We start from the raw sequence: 16,237 nt of genomic DNA, 5'->3' as shown, positions 1-16,237 counted from the left end.
AGCCCATTATCAAACACTGATAGAAATGTCCTACACCCAAATCCTGGTGACTTTGTATTAGTGAAATTATTAAGTAATAAAATGAAAGAATTTCGCTACGTACCAGTTTGCCAGAGCAAAGTAAATGAAGATATTGTAGTCACTTTCTTGAGAAAGTATGGGAGGATACTACACTGTTTAAAATCATTGATGAAAATGATGAAAGGCTCGTGGCTACTAAAGACATTATCCGGGTGTTGGAACAACCTAAAATTAAAACCGTTGAGTTCGTGTACTTTATCAGTTTCCAAAAACTGTACATGTTAAAGAAGTGTGACTATGTTCTGTTAGTTTTACTTAGAACAAAAGTGTACCCAACTTATTTAAAAATTAATATTGTAGAAATAGTTATAAGGAGCCTTAATATACAGTATATGGGAATTTAGTACCTAAGTTTTATTGTAACGTTTTCTATGTGAATTGATAACAGTTACCTATTTTGTTGGTTCAGTTCAGTTGTAAGGATATCACTTTTACATAGAATAAGTTGTTATTTTTATCATAAATAGTGTTCTTGGTACTCTAGTTATACTTGTCACATACGTAACAAACAACCTGTCACATACGTAACAACAAATCATAATTTTTAACAAGTATTCAAAACATGTTGGTACATTGATTAATTAAGAGTTGTACGTAAAATATTAATTAGGAATGCAATTAATTTTATTTTAAATTTTATCGAAGGAAAAATTAACAGAATTTTACCATTATGTACCTAACACTCTAAGGATGAGTGCCTTTCATGTCACAAACGTAACAGCCATAAAAAACATGTATTGCTTGGAAAATAATAAAAAATTTTTGTGCCCAATTTTTGTATACTTTTGAATTAAATCACCTTCTATACACTGAACTGTGATAAATGTATGTTATATAATTTACTTTATTTATATTTCAACCATAAATGTGTCTAAGTGTCACATAAGTAACAAAAGAATGGCTGATTGGCTACTCTGACTGTTAACCTCACTGATACCTCTAAGTATTCACCTTGAATGAAATAAAATTTCCTGTATTAACCAGTATCAAAAGGCTATATCAAAGTAATAAATACATATTTTGTAGATATAACATATTATATAATAATAATGTAATTCAGACATTTAGGTTTCGTTAGTTTGAATAATCATGAATATCAATGTAATACAGACATTTCGGTTTTGTTAGTTTGGATAATCATGAATATCAATGGTTCGGTTATGGTGCTTGCTACTTATTATACAGCAGCCAATATGTAATAAATATCATTTTAATCCATATATGCAATCAACTGGTCTCACTGAATTGAGATGTCAAGGATCAAGAGAATGGTGATAGACTATATAAAATACTAGATTTATTTCTATAGCATTTGATATAATTATTATTTAGCTATATTAGTATAAGACATTAATATAATCTTTTAAGTACTCCTAGAGGCTATTTTATGTTAGGGCCTTTATGTTGTAGTTTAGAGTTACCTATACATCATGATCATAAAACTTTATTTTCATACAAAATTAAGCGTCATGTTATTTAGAGAACGCTAAACACAACTACAACACAAATTTTTAATTTCCCACTTTAAATTATCTAATATTTCAGTTAGAACAAAATGTTATAAGACTAACCCAGACTACTGCGACTACCTACTTAACTTGACACAAAACTTAATACTGTATTTTTGTCTCTTACTCAAAGGAATGTAGTGTCACTCACAATTAACTATTCAAATTAATTCGAGAAGATTCACTGTATACAGTTCACCCGACAAATTTAATTATAATTTTGATCGACAGCATACACTTCCAAACCGCCACGTATGTATGGTTCCTGAAGTGAAATGCCACAGAGTAATTCCAAACCAAGCCGAACACCATTCCGTTCCGATTCCTATGAATTTCACGAAAAAAATACAACTTCTCAAAGACACACAAGTCACAACGAAACACAAGTCACGTACATGGAGTTTTACATATGCAAATCATAACATGTTAGATAGAAATAGTAATTTAATTGGCGTTTATTTTCAATCAACATTGAAATTGTAAATGTTTATTGAATGAATTATTTTTATTGAGAATAAGTTACTGAAACTTTACTAGACGATTTTTTACTGATGAAATATACTATTCCAACAACCATTTGAAACTTAATTAGATGAATAGTGAGATATTTATTGTTACCAAATAAAAAAATGTACACTCACTACCACAAAAGACGTTGAATGAAAGGCAAGAAGGCCTTGTAATGACTTAATGACATCTTGTAGAAACATAGTAGTACAATAAAAAGAAGGGCATAGTTCTACCGTTGAGGAAAAGGTGCTGTTGTTTGCATTAATATGTTTTATCCGTACTACGTTTTGTAATTAGAGGAAATAATAATGGCACATTGAAATCAATCATCGTTGCGTGCATGAGAAGTCATCTGAACTCTCTGCTTAAAGTGTATTATTGAAGTGTATACTTCTTTTGGTGGGCTATGGATGTACGAGTATGTTTCGCACGGCGGAAAAAATTCGTTTCGCGTGACGGAACGTCACGCATCACACATCTTCTCTCTGTAGCCGCTAGGGGGGGACTATCGTGGCCATTTTGATATCAGGGCATTTCTCCGTTCCGTTCAGTGGCTATCAAGCCGTGCTTGTAAAGCCGCGTTTACACTGAAGTTTGCAATCTCTACAAACAACAGTTGCAAATAGTAGTTTCAAATAAAAGTTTGCAATTTTTATATCATGGTTTTATTTCCATGTTTCATGAAAATGTTTGAAACACTTTTGACCTTGATCATGACTCGCCTATGTTCTGGTTACTGGAATCAGTCCTACCCAGGATGTCAAGTGTCGAGGATGTCATTTTAGCCGCAGCGGCGTGTGTCGTGTTGTCAAAGCAACGTAGGCCGAGACGATACTGGGTGAGGCCGTCTCTGCATTCCAGAGCTACGTACAGTAGAAACGACCTGTTGGACGATTTAAATAGAGATGATGTTGACCCTATATCAGGTGAACTGAGAACGGACGGAAGTTTTAAAAACTTTGTAAGAATGACCAGTGAGGATTTTGATTATCTAACTTTAATGATTGGTCACAAAATTTCGAAAATGGATACGAATTACCGAAAGGCTATTTCCGTAACGGAAAAACTAGCCGTAACCTTGCGCTTTTTAGCTACCGGAGATTCATACACAAGCTTGAGTTACCTGTTCAAGATACCAAAATCAACCATATCTTTGTTTGTACCTGAGGAAATGACACTTGAGTTGAGACAGGGTGGTACGAGTGATCACGTGAATGAGAGTGGAGGTGGCAGCGTAGGGGATGGCGGGGAAATGTTTCTGTTTCATGTTTCAACGGCACATAGTGACCGAAACCAGTGTTGCAAACAAAAGTTTGCAACTCCTTTAAATCTTTACCGACTTCAGGTGGAAACAAAAATTTCAGTTGCAAACACTGAAAAACTGTTTGCAACAGCGAAATGTTTCGTCTAAAAATTCGCGTTTTTAGAGATGTTTGCAATTTCTGTTTGCAACTCGTGTTTTAAACTCCGGTGTAAACGCGGCTTAAGAGGTTACTACCGCCCCTTGTTGAAGTGACTACGTTTATTTTTATTTATTTATTCCAACGGTACAACACTAATTTTATACATTTACGAATAAGATGGCAAAAACGTAATTCTATCAAGCACGCAAATCACTCATCTTGCATATAGACAGTTTATATAATAAAAGTAACGATATCTAGGCTATAACATCATAATCAACGAGAAACAATCATAACAAGTAGTAGAGATTTTTGAACAAATCAATTTGAAGGACTAACAATCAACAAGGTATAAGAGTAATAGTGTAACAGTATGAAAATTTGAAAGACCTAACAGTAAATACGTGAGTAGAAAAACATTACAACAATAATAAATATTTGAAAGAACTAACAATAAACATATGACATATGACTAAAATAACATCGTAACAATAATAAATACCTGAAAGAATCTACAACAGATAATAAATATACGATGAAAACAAAACATAAATCAAGCAAAGGTATTGTAATAGACAACAACTAAACTATAAAACAGAGACTATAGAACAGCAATGAACTAAAAGTGAACATCATAACGGCAACACAGCTTCCACATTACTCAACAGGAGGCGCCTAGAATCAAACACCGCCACATCCAATTTTTTATTCAAATTGTACATCCTATCCCATAGTTTCAAACATGCTAAATTTAAATAAACCATTATTTTGTAGCTAAACCCACCACATCGCACTTTAAAACAATGTTGAAAATGTGACTTAGTTTCAAAACCTGCCAGACCCAACGTCGACTAAAATCTTCAGTTTCAAATTCCGCCACTTCCATCTCAGCCAATGAGAGCGCTCGGTTCAGTCATGTGACTTCCCAACATGCTCAGCGAGTGTTCACCTCTTCACCAAAGTTTATTCTGCTTGAGGCTGACAAGGTGGATGTAAAACCGAAAAATGGAAAGGTACCAATCTCACTCCTTAGTCTTGGAAATCAAGCGAGAAAGAAGACCTCAAACAAGCAGGAATGGAAACTCGAGAAAAAACTGTTGTATTTTGTAATTTGTCAGGACGCTTTTTTGAAAAATCTGAACAGTGTGAGGAGAGCCTAGCAAACATGGCACTGTTCACAAAGTAGGAGTGACAGTACCAATCTATGATTTTTTTTAATTAATCAGAAAAGATACAAAAGAAACGAGGCAATTAGTACTTTAAGTTCAATCTCTCCAATCGAATGATTTTAAAGAAAAATAAAGACAAAACTGTTGTTGTGGTAAAAGGCGAAGTTGCTCATAGAACAGACACCGGTACGTTCAGGCAAGTAACTAAGCCAAATTACACACATCAAAATATGATGCTGATTGAGATGGATAAGAGGTAAGTCTAAAGCCCTTGAAAATTTGGGATGTTACCCAATTGTTCCCAAAACAATTTGGAGATGATTGGAGAAAACTCGAGTCTTCAATTTTACTTCTAAGTGGAGAACAATAAAAATGGAAATACAGAAAAAACACCAGAATAGGACGATGATAGTGAAGTAGTAGAGGAAATTGAAGACGACAATCTTGAAGTTGTTTAGTTAAAAATATTAATCTAAAAATAAGCTCTCTTGAATGTTTGCTCATGAGAACGTTACCTTTTGTTTAAATCTTACTTAGCTGTAATGTAATAATTACTATAATTTAACTCTAATGACACAATACAGAAATTTGCACCATCTAAAAATGTTATTACCACACACTTATGCGTTATGTGTTACCTATATTCCTGTACAATTGTTAATTTTACAACCCCTTTGGAGCAAAATCTTTAGTTAAATTCATTTTACGTTTCAAAACCCGTCACATCCTTAAGTGTATACCAAACTCGCCAAATCCGATTTTCCAAAAATAATTTTACCTCATAGTAAATTGATATTTGTTGATATGTTTTCATAATTTGTCAGTAAAATATGTTAAAATGAAGGAATTTTTTAGTAAAAGTTTTTGTGGTGGGCCTGTTTGTTACAGTTTATACCACTTTACCGAAAAAGTAAACGTGGTATAAACTGTAACAAAAAAGTGGACGTGGCTGGGTTTGATTTTAGGCGCCTCTCATCACCTCTAATCCCTCAGGAAGTCAATGACATCCGTCCGGAAAGAAGAGTTTCCGAAGAAGTTGACGGAAGAGGAAGCCACTTCGCTAATCCTCGGGAGCCTGGAGATGCCGTTTTTTTCGAGTGTAATTGGCTAGCTGAAAACGCCTACTGAAAACTGATCTCGAACGAGTCCCCCTCGGCACAGTGAAGGACACAGCTTCCAGCAAATCAGGACAGTCTATCCCACCGTTGACTAACCCTTGCAGAAAGATCTTGATCATCCGGAAGACGGATCCGATATACTTGGAGAATAGTTCACATTTTTCGTCTAGTGCTGCTGCCCTGCTTGAGTCATAAACCATAACTGGGTGTAACTTGGGGGAAATCTTCAAAGTGCTAATATGAAACTAAAAACAATTCATGTTGTGGGGAATGTTTTGCTCAACTCTGTTTATGTAGTTTGAGTAGCATGTATTCGTTATCCTTGTGCAATCCCTTCTCGCAATTTTAAAATTAACATAATCTTGTATGGACATGGTTTGTTTGTACTTCTTATGAAGAGTTTTCTATTGAAGAGTTCTTCGTAACAAGTCCCTTCAAAGTACGCATGAACCAATGAGGAACATTGCTTGAGATCTTCTTGAGAGGAGTGTTAGTTTTGATGGTAACACTTAAGTAATTGCAGAAACCCGTAAAAGAATCTTCCAAGTTTTGAACATCGTCCTTTGGGGTAGGATAACATCCTTGCGGTGTGGCTTGAACGGGCTCGCAGGGTAAAACAAAATACAAAAACCTCTGCGTGTGATTAGTAAATGGCAAAAGGGTTCGGCATTGAGTTGAAAACTCCGATGTGTTGGTTTGAAACGTATTCAAAGAGGGTCAAAAACATAAAAATCCTCTATTAGTAATTAGTAAAGGACGGATGGAGTTCGGCATTGAGTTTAGAATTCTGGCATGTTGATTTGAACGTACTCGCAGGGATAAAAATTGTATATTCTTTCGGAAGTGGCAGTTCTGTTATAGTGTGGACTCTACGTAAGTGGACGATATCTGGAGCCTATTTCTGATCAAAGGTCAACAGAGGAGTTCGGCATTAAGTTGAGAATCTCGACGTAGATACTCGCATGGAATATTACTGGTGATACTATAAATCGGAGGGGATCAGCATTAAGTTGAGAACTTCGACGTTACAGAGGAAGTCAGAGTTAAACTAAGCCTCCCAGGGGTACTCACTATAATAAAAAAAGTTTCGAGACCCTGCCTCTTGGGTGGTGTAGAAACTTGGGCCACTACAGTAAAGTGTAAAAAACCAGGATGAACATCTACCTCCAATTGTGCCAAGCGGTTGTTGTCTAAAAGTATACATTCACTGCTTTAACCAAACGAGTGTCCTTACTTTAGCTGTTTTCAGATATGCATATGAACAAATCCGAACTGAATGAGAGAAAGACAAAACATGATAGCAGATGAAATGTGACACTTACTTCCAAAACAACTAGACAAAATTCCCATAGTGGCATGTCTAAGGTGTGAGCCTTAATCTCGCTCCTTCACAATCACTTTTTACACTCGTGGTTCTTTCTATTTGCAAGGATAGTTTTGAAAATGGTAGAAAGATCTGGTATTGTTCCAGACTTCATTGTTAACTTTGTAAATGTAGTCAATTTAAAGCTGCTGCAAGACTTTTAAAAGTTATATCATACTTCGAACGGATCATACAGAAGAAGAATAACCCTGATTGCATTGCTATTGTAGAACTTTAGACTGTTGACTAATACCTCAATGTAATAATGAACCCCAAAGAAGCTCCAAAGCTGTAATTAACCAATCTATTCCATCAAGCCTAATGAGTCATCGTCAAGGTGTTGGAGAAATAGACAGTATAAAAGTCTTTACATTCTCTATACCTTCTACAGAGAAACCAACCGATATGCTCGTTTAATAGCCCAAGTTTTAGTGTGTGTTTTACTCATGACGCCCAGTATAATATTCCAAGCCATCTCCAACATAGTCTTTTTCCGATATAGGGTATCCCGTACAAGAACTTTCTTGATATTTGTTTATGTAGCATCGCCAGAGTTATTCACTAAGGAATAACGTCACCTCCAGGGCCAGCCACACTGTCCTAATGATTCCTATTTCTATTTTTGGTTTTCTCATAACAATAAGACTTCAGGTCTAAGTGTTTTGGCGAGGGATTGTTCACCTCTTCGTCATTCGACTGCTATATGTAAAATACGGAACTCGCCACCCATTATTCCATCCTAAGATTGTAGTGATAGTGAGTGATAGAACTCGCAAATATAAATGAATGCAGTTAATTAGACACCTAGACTTCTAGACGATTACCACTGGACGAGGAAGATATTTTAGATATATCATACACGTGGTGACGTGGTGTTTACCACCTTTTTTTGGTAGGAAGAGCTACGGAATGCCGCGATAGTGCAGTGAAACTATGTCTAACGCGTTATATTAGATAATGGTTATTTTAGACCGTACATGCAGGGAGACAGACACTAAAGTTGGACTTTTGACTTTATCCAGTGGTTGATACTACCACAACAAGCTGATAGTTGAGACAGTTTTTATTTACGGGCCGACCATAAAGCGGTGGATGACTGAAATGTGTCAGAGGCGGGTGTTGAGTTCGTATCTTCGGGGACTATACGTGCGCGCAGCTGCATCCGCTCCTAATCGATCACATGGGAATACGTGGCGAGAGGTGATGCTGGAGCAGTGACGACCATCTGCATTGCATTAACATATTCTTAACATGTCAAACGAGAAGATTGTAATTTGTGATTTGTAATAAGTCTTTCATGTTTCCAATTTATACATTTTCCTAACTTCAAGCTGAAAGCGTCTGTAAACACATCGATAGGTGCATCAGGCTCCCGAAGAATAAGGTCCTAAACGGTAGAATGACTGAACCACTTTCCGTTCGCTTCAGACGTGTGTGCTCTCCTCGTGCACAAATCATCTTACCTTATTGGGTCGCTCAGGACATAGATCTTCATTCATACATGATATGTACTATGTTCTTAGCAAAATTAGGCACTTTACTGCAGATTATGCCCATGTTATGAGGCAACACAACGCAGTACTGACAGTAAATGCAGGTGCACCAAAGATTAACTGATTACCCGTCCTACCGATGTAAAAATGGCACAGTAATGTCTGGAGGCGCTCCGCTCGGGAACATATGATCGGTCTACAGATATTACTGTTACCTTACCAACCATTGTAAATGAAGTTAGTGTTTTTTTAATGCGAAGAACATACTGATACCTAGAGCATCCATATTTGTATCCGTGTAGGTGGTGCTGGAATGGATGGGTTTTTTAAACATGTGATTATTTAGAGAGTATCTCTGATTAGAATTCGGAGTCTGAGTGACCATTTTGTTTTTATAGCCATAAGTTAATGTGTAAAACATACCATTGTTTCTTCTTTCAGATCTTGAACATTTTTGTCTCTAAAACGGTAACGACGTATCTATTTTTAGTTCTACGGATCCTGGACTCTGTTACATTTACTGTTGCCCCTATTTCTTTTAGTACAGATCTTTTCAAGGTTTCGAAATGTATTAACTCCGATGTCTTGAGGATCAGGCTTTTGACTTTGCATACTTCAACAATTATTTGGAATTCTTGCAAAAACTATGTAAGCGTACGTTTTAGCACCACCTGATACAAATTCTACAATATAAGGCCCCGGACCGTAGTCGACATATTCGTTGGTCATTTCAACGAGACAGTCACCTGTCGGTACTTTGTACCACTCGTTTTTGTACAAGTGTATACAACTATCGGTGTCATAAATACTTGACAACCTAACTTTTCTAGATGTTCGTAGAGTTTAAGTCTGTCTTGTGCTGCAGTGTAGGCGGCCCTCACAACGTTTACGGTTCTCAGCGACTCGCTAACCTCGTCTAGGTTTTGCCAATTAACGAGAAAAACCTCGTCACTGACTATTTGCACTGTGTTCAACTGTACCCATGAGGTAGTCATTAAATAAAAAAATATTTGGAGTCCCACACTATAAATGTTTTGGTTAGGCTCTCCCGCTGTCCGAATTTCCCCCAGAAGGATTTCAACATGAGGGTAATGAACGGAGACTTCCGTTTTTGTGGATTTTGGTAGGATTTAGTTTAATACCCTCGTGGTCGTAGCAGTGTTGTACGTAACTAGCTTTATCTTGGTCGGTGTTGCACACGAAGGGAAGCCAGAAGCCTCTTTCTTTAATTTTAAAAACCTATTGATAAAGTCAGTAAAGAGACCTCCATTTTCTAAATTATATGTTCCATCCCACAGTTCCAGCATATCAAGAATTATGTAGCCCTTGTCTTTTGCTTTCCTTAACTCGTCCATTGTCCAATTTCCTACAAGATCTCTTTCATCACTGTGATAATCACAATTTTCTAAATTTAGTGTTTTAACACACTTTTTGCATAGTACGAACATAAATTTGTCGTGCGTTTTACCGGGAGCACAGGGTGATACAGATTCTGGGGAAACAGGACTTTGCACTTCATCAAACCTTCAACACCCATTCTCCTACTTCTACAATCTCTGTCACCGATATAAATGTCTGGGTGTCCAATTGGATACGTACAGTATTTGCAACCGTACAGGTACAGGCTAAAGAAGTCCTCGTACTGGATGCTTTTGTCTTCTTAGCATTTGTGGCATCTCTTTGTATTTCCCGTTCTACCTCCGAAGAAAGTGTCTTTGGTATCGAGCGAAAGAATGTTTAGTATGGGAAGCGAGTTTTAGTTGGTCAATTTCAGATCTTTCAACTGCTTGCGGAATTCACACTCCCAAATTTTAACTACTTTGTACGAGTCTTTGGCAATTTTGGCCTTTGTTTGCCATTCATACCTGAGATGTAAGGTGTCTAAAGTGTCCTGTTTCAAAGGCTCCTTGTGTCTGTGCGCAAAACGTTTAGGGCATGTATGGAAGTAACATCCCTGAAATTCGTATACTCGCTTCTCGTCAAAACTGTTTTTTTTTTCCCTTCCTCGTCCTGTGTGTATGATTGTGATACCTCATTGTTATTCTTCCCAGCACAACCAATGTTATGCAACGGCTGACTGAGTGTCTACCATGCGGTAACCTGTTTCGGAATTAATTCGATAGTGTTTGGCTTTAAAAAGTTTCGTCTAAAAGCAAGATTACATGTGCTAGTAATTGTGACTGCTTCCAGGAATGGATTTACATTACATTGATCCAGCATAATTTCTCTGAATTTCAGACAAGACTTTGCCAATATATGTATATATGTGCAGTACTGCAGGAGTTCTGTTAGAAAATCAAATACGTAATTGTTTTGCATCATACAAATTGTCAAAGGACTATTTGTCTTTCTCAGATTTGTACTCGTAGTTTGAATCGTGACAATAATGTTCTTTAGTTGTCATCGGGCCGACGTAATTTTGGATTATTCTCTATTACGATATGATATATGGAATTATTTTAGTAGATTCTAAAACTAAACTTATTTATGACAATAGATGAAACGTCTAATTAACTTATACTGAGTACGTCTTCAAAAAAGTTAGGCGAAGAAAAAGAGGTCGTTACCTCTCAAGGATAACCACTAAAATGAGCAACCACCATAGAACTAAGCCTGCATATAAGCAAATGGTTACTACTACAACCGTACATCAGACAATAGATTTTGTAATATTTTACGCAATAGTCAAGTGCCGGCATGATAGTACTTACTTTAACACAGACGTGACTAGTGAGCACGCGACCTATTGGGCTACACATAGATCGTCACTAATTGGATGATGTGTTATTATTTTGATCAATCAAAGTGCTGTTTGTTCCGAACAATTAGAATTCAGTATTCGGAAATCGCAGCCAATCAGCGTTGAACTAATATGTCTACTTCAAGAACTTCATGAAAGCCACAACTGTAGTTATATTTTCCTCTGCCTCCTTCAGTTCAGTAAGTATGTGAGAACGCAGCAGACACCCTCTGATGCTCACCACCGCGCCCTACATTTATCACCAAAAACCAACTTATCTCCTAAGCAATAAATTCACACAATCTCTGACCCCAGAGCGACTTAACATTTTTTGCGTTGTCTTATTTGTGCCTGGTTCCAGACCATGACTGTCAACAGTGTGCGCCAATATTCCACAAAGGTGCAAACGACAGCTTGCTTGAGACAATACACTATCCACCAAGCGTGGTAGGTTGCCATACCTCAACAGATTGCGCTACTACCACTCATGCACGCAAAAAGACCGAAAAAGCCAGCGCAAGACAGTGCATTGGCTATTAAATGTGAGATGTCGTCACACCTCTAATAATCGCGGCACCAGGCACGAGACGTTGTCACCCTACAACAGGCCACGTTACTTACATGTATGCTTGCCGCCACGGCATCGTCAACAGTGCGCGCCTATAGCTCAAGGTGCCAACGACAGTTTGCTGATAGTACAAGCCAAGCGCGAACAGATATAGACCTACCTATCACAACACTGGCGGTGCAGGAAAGCTGACATTCCAACGCTAAAAATAAACCATATAAGAGGTCATGTTACTGATCGATTTGGGCTACTCCTACTTACGTAAAAACAGATTTTAATTCAAATTTTGCTGAAGAAACGTCAACACCATTAATTGACTTTTTAAAAGGTAAGTTAATTTTTTTTATGACATACATAAAATACATAAATATAACTAAGCCCAACATGAAAGCAGTGGAAAAACCCAACGAAAAGTAACGACAAAAATATATGTATAAATGAAACATATGATGATGATGTGCTTTAGCAAGCAAGTTGAAACTGAAACATGTTTCACGTCTTCATGTACTGGAGTCGCTGTTCATGGTGGATTGCTCAGTGCCCAATAGCTCTGTGCCTCCCTGAAAGCCAATAAAGAACAGTATGGAGTGGGTTGGTATGAGGAATGGATGGGTAGTTGTTTCAGTCTACTGCTTACTTTTACCTCTTTTTTTCATTTTCTGTCTCATAATCATCATGTGTATTCGAATTTTACTGTGTGCATTTCTTTTAATTTTAAAAATGTCTAGTTAATTGTTTTGTTTACTGGTATTAATTTTATCATACGGTCTTAAATAGGTTTCCCATAAAACAGTTTGCTTGATAATGTAGCTTCATCACACTTGATGAGATGTTTTTTTATCAGCAATAATGAGACATGCTTAGACAACCTTCAGATTTAAAGAAAATACGAGTTGTCACAAATAGGGTACCACCTCCTCTCCATCTATCATGCGTCTAGATGCCAACTCTTCTCAATCTAATAAGGATACATCAAACATGTTTGTTGACTTCTTGGCATAAGTATATTATCCTGAAAACACATTACGTATGTAGGAAAATGTGATTTACCTACACCTCAGGATATTGTATCTACCTGTCATATAAATAAGGAAGATGAATTAAAGGAGTTTAATACTCTTGAAACCACTGAGGGTCCAGGTTCAGATTTCATCCCGCTGTCTGTTGTCAAATATTGTATAGAACTGCTTGCTCAACTTCTCTCATTCTATATAACAAATCTCTCGAGCATCTTTAAAATCAACTATATTTTACCTGTCCAAACAATGGCCCGGCCAATAATATTAGAAATTATAGGTCAGTAACCATCTTGTCAGTCTTGGCCAAGGTATTTGAGAGGATAGTACTGAAGAAAATATTTTCAAGGTCAAGAATATGTTGCATTTGATCCAACACGGTTTTTTAGCCAACAAGTGTACAACCACAAATATTGCACGGTTCCAAACATACATAACGGAAGCCTTTCTCCGAAGACATCAGGTAGATTCGATCGAATTGGACTTTTCAAATACTTTCGACCAAGTCTGCTATGGTCCAAAAACTTAGGACTTGTTGTTTCAGGGGATTATTCCTCAACTGGATTCAGAATTATCTGTGTGGGCATAAGCTTCAAGTAAGATTCAATAACTACGGGATTCAATTATCCCGTAGTTTTCATGCTGTATCTTCCATCCCACAAGGCTCACACTTGTACAACATACAGGGTGAATGAAAAGTAAGTTGCAACCCCTCTTAACTTTTGTTGCGGAATAAGATTGCCGCAAACACATTCTGTTTCTAAAATAGTCATACACTATCTTATGTGAATGTGCAATAATATTATCTTATTTGATGACTTCGCGATTAGCGGTCTAGTAGATGTTTTATGTTACAATAAAATTGGCTAAATTAGAGATATATCCAGAGCGCGATTATACGACATCCGGCTTTGAATGGTAGGAAACAATGTCGTGTAAAGATGAGAATTAAATCAGATCACTGAGTTATTTAACAATAATTATTTTAATGCTGTTTGGAGGACCAGTCGGGGTCTTAACTTCCGACAATTTAAGGAGACAAGATAAGGATATTAGAAATTTCATAGAAAGTGCCGAGTGAAGTCACTCACCAATAGAAGTTTTATATCATGAGTCAAACCAGAAGAAGAGCCCTAGGGTGGGAGAGACCAGAGAGAATTCCAGGGAGGGGGTACCATCTTCCACACTGATGGAATAGTCCACGTTTGTAGGAGACAATAGGCTTAGACCCCGGCACAAAGGAGAATAAAAGATATATTGCTCTAAAAATAATTTAAAAGCCTAATTCTGTGCAGTTTGTATTATCAGCTCGCCAGACATTTTCAAAAACTTCCGCCACCCCCAGAAACAGAGAGGGGAGTGCATTTTGCTTTAAGGTTTAAAATAAATCAACAGCAGTGCTTAGTTAGGTGAGACAGAAGTCCTCGTATATGACTGGACATTTATAATAATATTCAAATTATTATCGACAGGATAGGCTTGAAAACATCGGAGAAATGTTTGACAAACCTTATCGTTATATCGTACTAGCGGACCCGGCGCGCTTCGCTGCGCATTTCAATAAGTTTCCCGCGGCTTCGCACGCAATTTCCCGTTGAAAACAGTACACTATATTCACTTATTCATTTTCTATCACATTCTAAACATTGCTGAGATAATTGATAGTCGTTCCTTCGTGAGCTTCTTGGGCGCATTATGAAGGTATGTACCACATTCCTGATACTTCTGTCAAAAAAAAACAACTAAGGTTGATTTTATAACATTCTTTATATTTGTAGCCAACGTAAGATAGTAATTATGATATTTGCATTGCTCTTCTGATCAAGCATGAGCATGGTTTATATTAAATAAATATTGCAGTTAAAGGTGAATTTTTACGTCAAATTTGAATTGTATTATCTGGATAGTAAAGTCTATGTTTAACAGTGATTGCAGAAACAGTTTAAACAAAATTTGTCGTTTCTCTTAAGCTTACTCCATGCTTTAAAACTATAAGTGTAGTAATTAAATTATATATAAATATATTTTTTGTCGCATTATATATGTTTACAAAGAACAGCTGATTAAAAATTTGAAAAGACTCTTTCACTTAATAACATATGTTTGCTGCAATGCATTTCTTACGGGTATTTCTGTAACCAGTGGGGCGGAATCCTGAATCGGGAAAGGGATAAAAAGTATCATATATAACCTTCTACAGATCAAGACGAACAAATTAAAAAAAAAATTAGGCGAATCCGTCCAGCCGTTTGTGAGTGATGCTGTTACACACGAACAGTTTCATTTTTATATAATAGATCTTGCCTTATTTACAGTTATAATCATCGGGCTACTGATTGGTATGGTTTATTCTCATTGGTTATATATAATTACATACTGTTATTAATTATTCGATTAGAATTCTCCTTCTTCTTACCATAAGCATGTATTGCAAATCTCATGGACATTTTAAAATTAATTACAATATGACGTTATAAATCTGCAGTTACTAGAACCGGGGACTGAGCACACGTGTCGCACAAAAGGAAAGTCCTGTTTTATTCTTAGAAGAAAATCTATACATACGTCTATACATATATATTTCATATCTATCGTTAAACCACAAGTTAGGTGGTTTGATAAAAATGTGGGTTATTTATATAATATAAAATGTAGGTTATTTACTTGTACATAATATAAATTTGGGTTACTATATAATAAAACACCCAGCTACAGTATTTTCAAAATGACGTCAAATCAACCTAAACTACTAAATCATATGTGGTTTTAACAGTAACAGGATGCTGGAATTCGACACTAAACATCTGCTTACCACCTGTAAAGAAAAGTGTCGCGATAAACCACCTAACAAAGACAAAAACTTTAAAATTCTCTAAAAACCTTTAACCTTAACAACCCCCACCATCAATCATGGGGCTCATTTTTCCGTTCCCTACAGGAGGGAATATCCAAGGCAAGGCTTTGTTGAGATCATTTGTACAAACATTTGTCCTTTTACACCTGATATATATACTCCTCACGGATTCGTGTAAGATTGTTGGTTTCTCTTCATTGTCATTGTTTATTGATTGAGTGCCTCTTTCTAAGTTACAGCTGTATCATTTACACTAATCGTTTATTCATGCACCCGGTAAATAATATTTAAGGTGCCTTAGTAATTGGTAGATCTGAAAAATAAAATTAACTTGTATTCGCTCTATAACAAAATATATTTAGGGATGTAATTAGGGCATAAATAAGCTACTATATTAAAACAATCAAGTAACTC

General features: G+C 36.5%; 1 protein-coding gene across 8 annotated transcripts in view; it reads right to left on the bottom strand.

Moving 5' to 3' along the window:
• Positions 1–1,897, bottom strand: part of LOC124371808 (ribosome-binding protein 1) — an 80,029-nt gene extending 78,132 nt beyond the window's left edge. For 5 of the 8 annotated variants that reach the window (XM_046830164.1, XM_046830186.1, XM_046830197.1 and 2 more), the window contains exon 1: positions 1,717–1,887. The gene's annotated coding sequence lies outside the window, so the exon portion shown is untranslated. Of the gene's footprint in view, positions 1–1,652 lie in introns of all 8 variants that reach the window. The other 3 variants (XM_046830169.1, XM_046830176.1, XM_046830194.1) reach the window with 3 other exon arrangements.
• Positions 1,898–16,237: the final 14,340 nt, after the last annotated feature.

This window comes from Homalodisca vitripennis, chromosome 1 (genome assembly GCF_021130785.1).
Source record: "Homalodisca vitripennis isolate AUS2020 chromosome 1, UT_GWSS_2.1, whole genome shotgun sequence".
Classification (NCBI taxonomy): Eukaryota; Metazoa; Arthropoda; class Insecta; order Hemiptera; family Cicadellidae; genus Homalodisca; species Homalodisca vitripennis.
The sequence above is the reverse complement of the archived record's forward strand: the minus strand, read 5'-3'. Positions and strand labels throughout refer to the sequence as shown.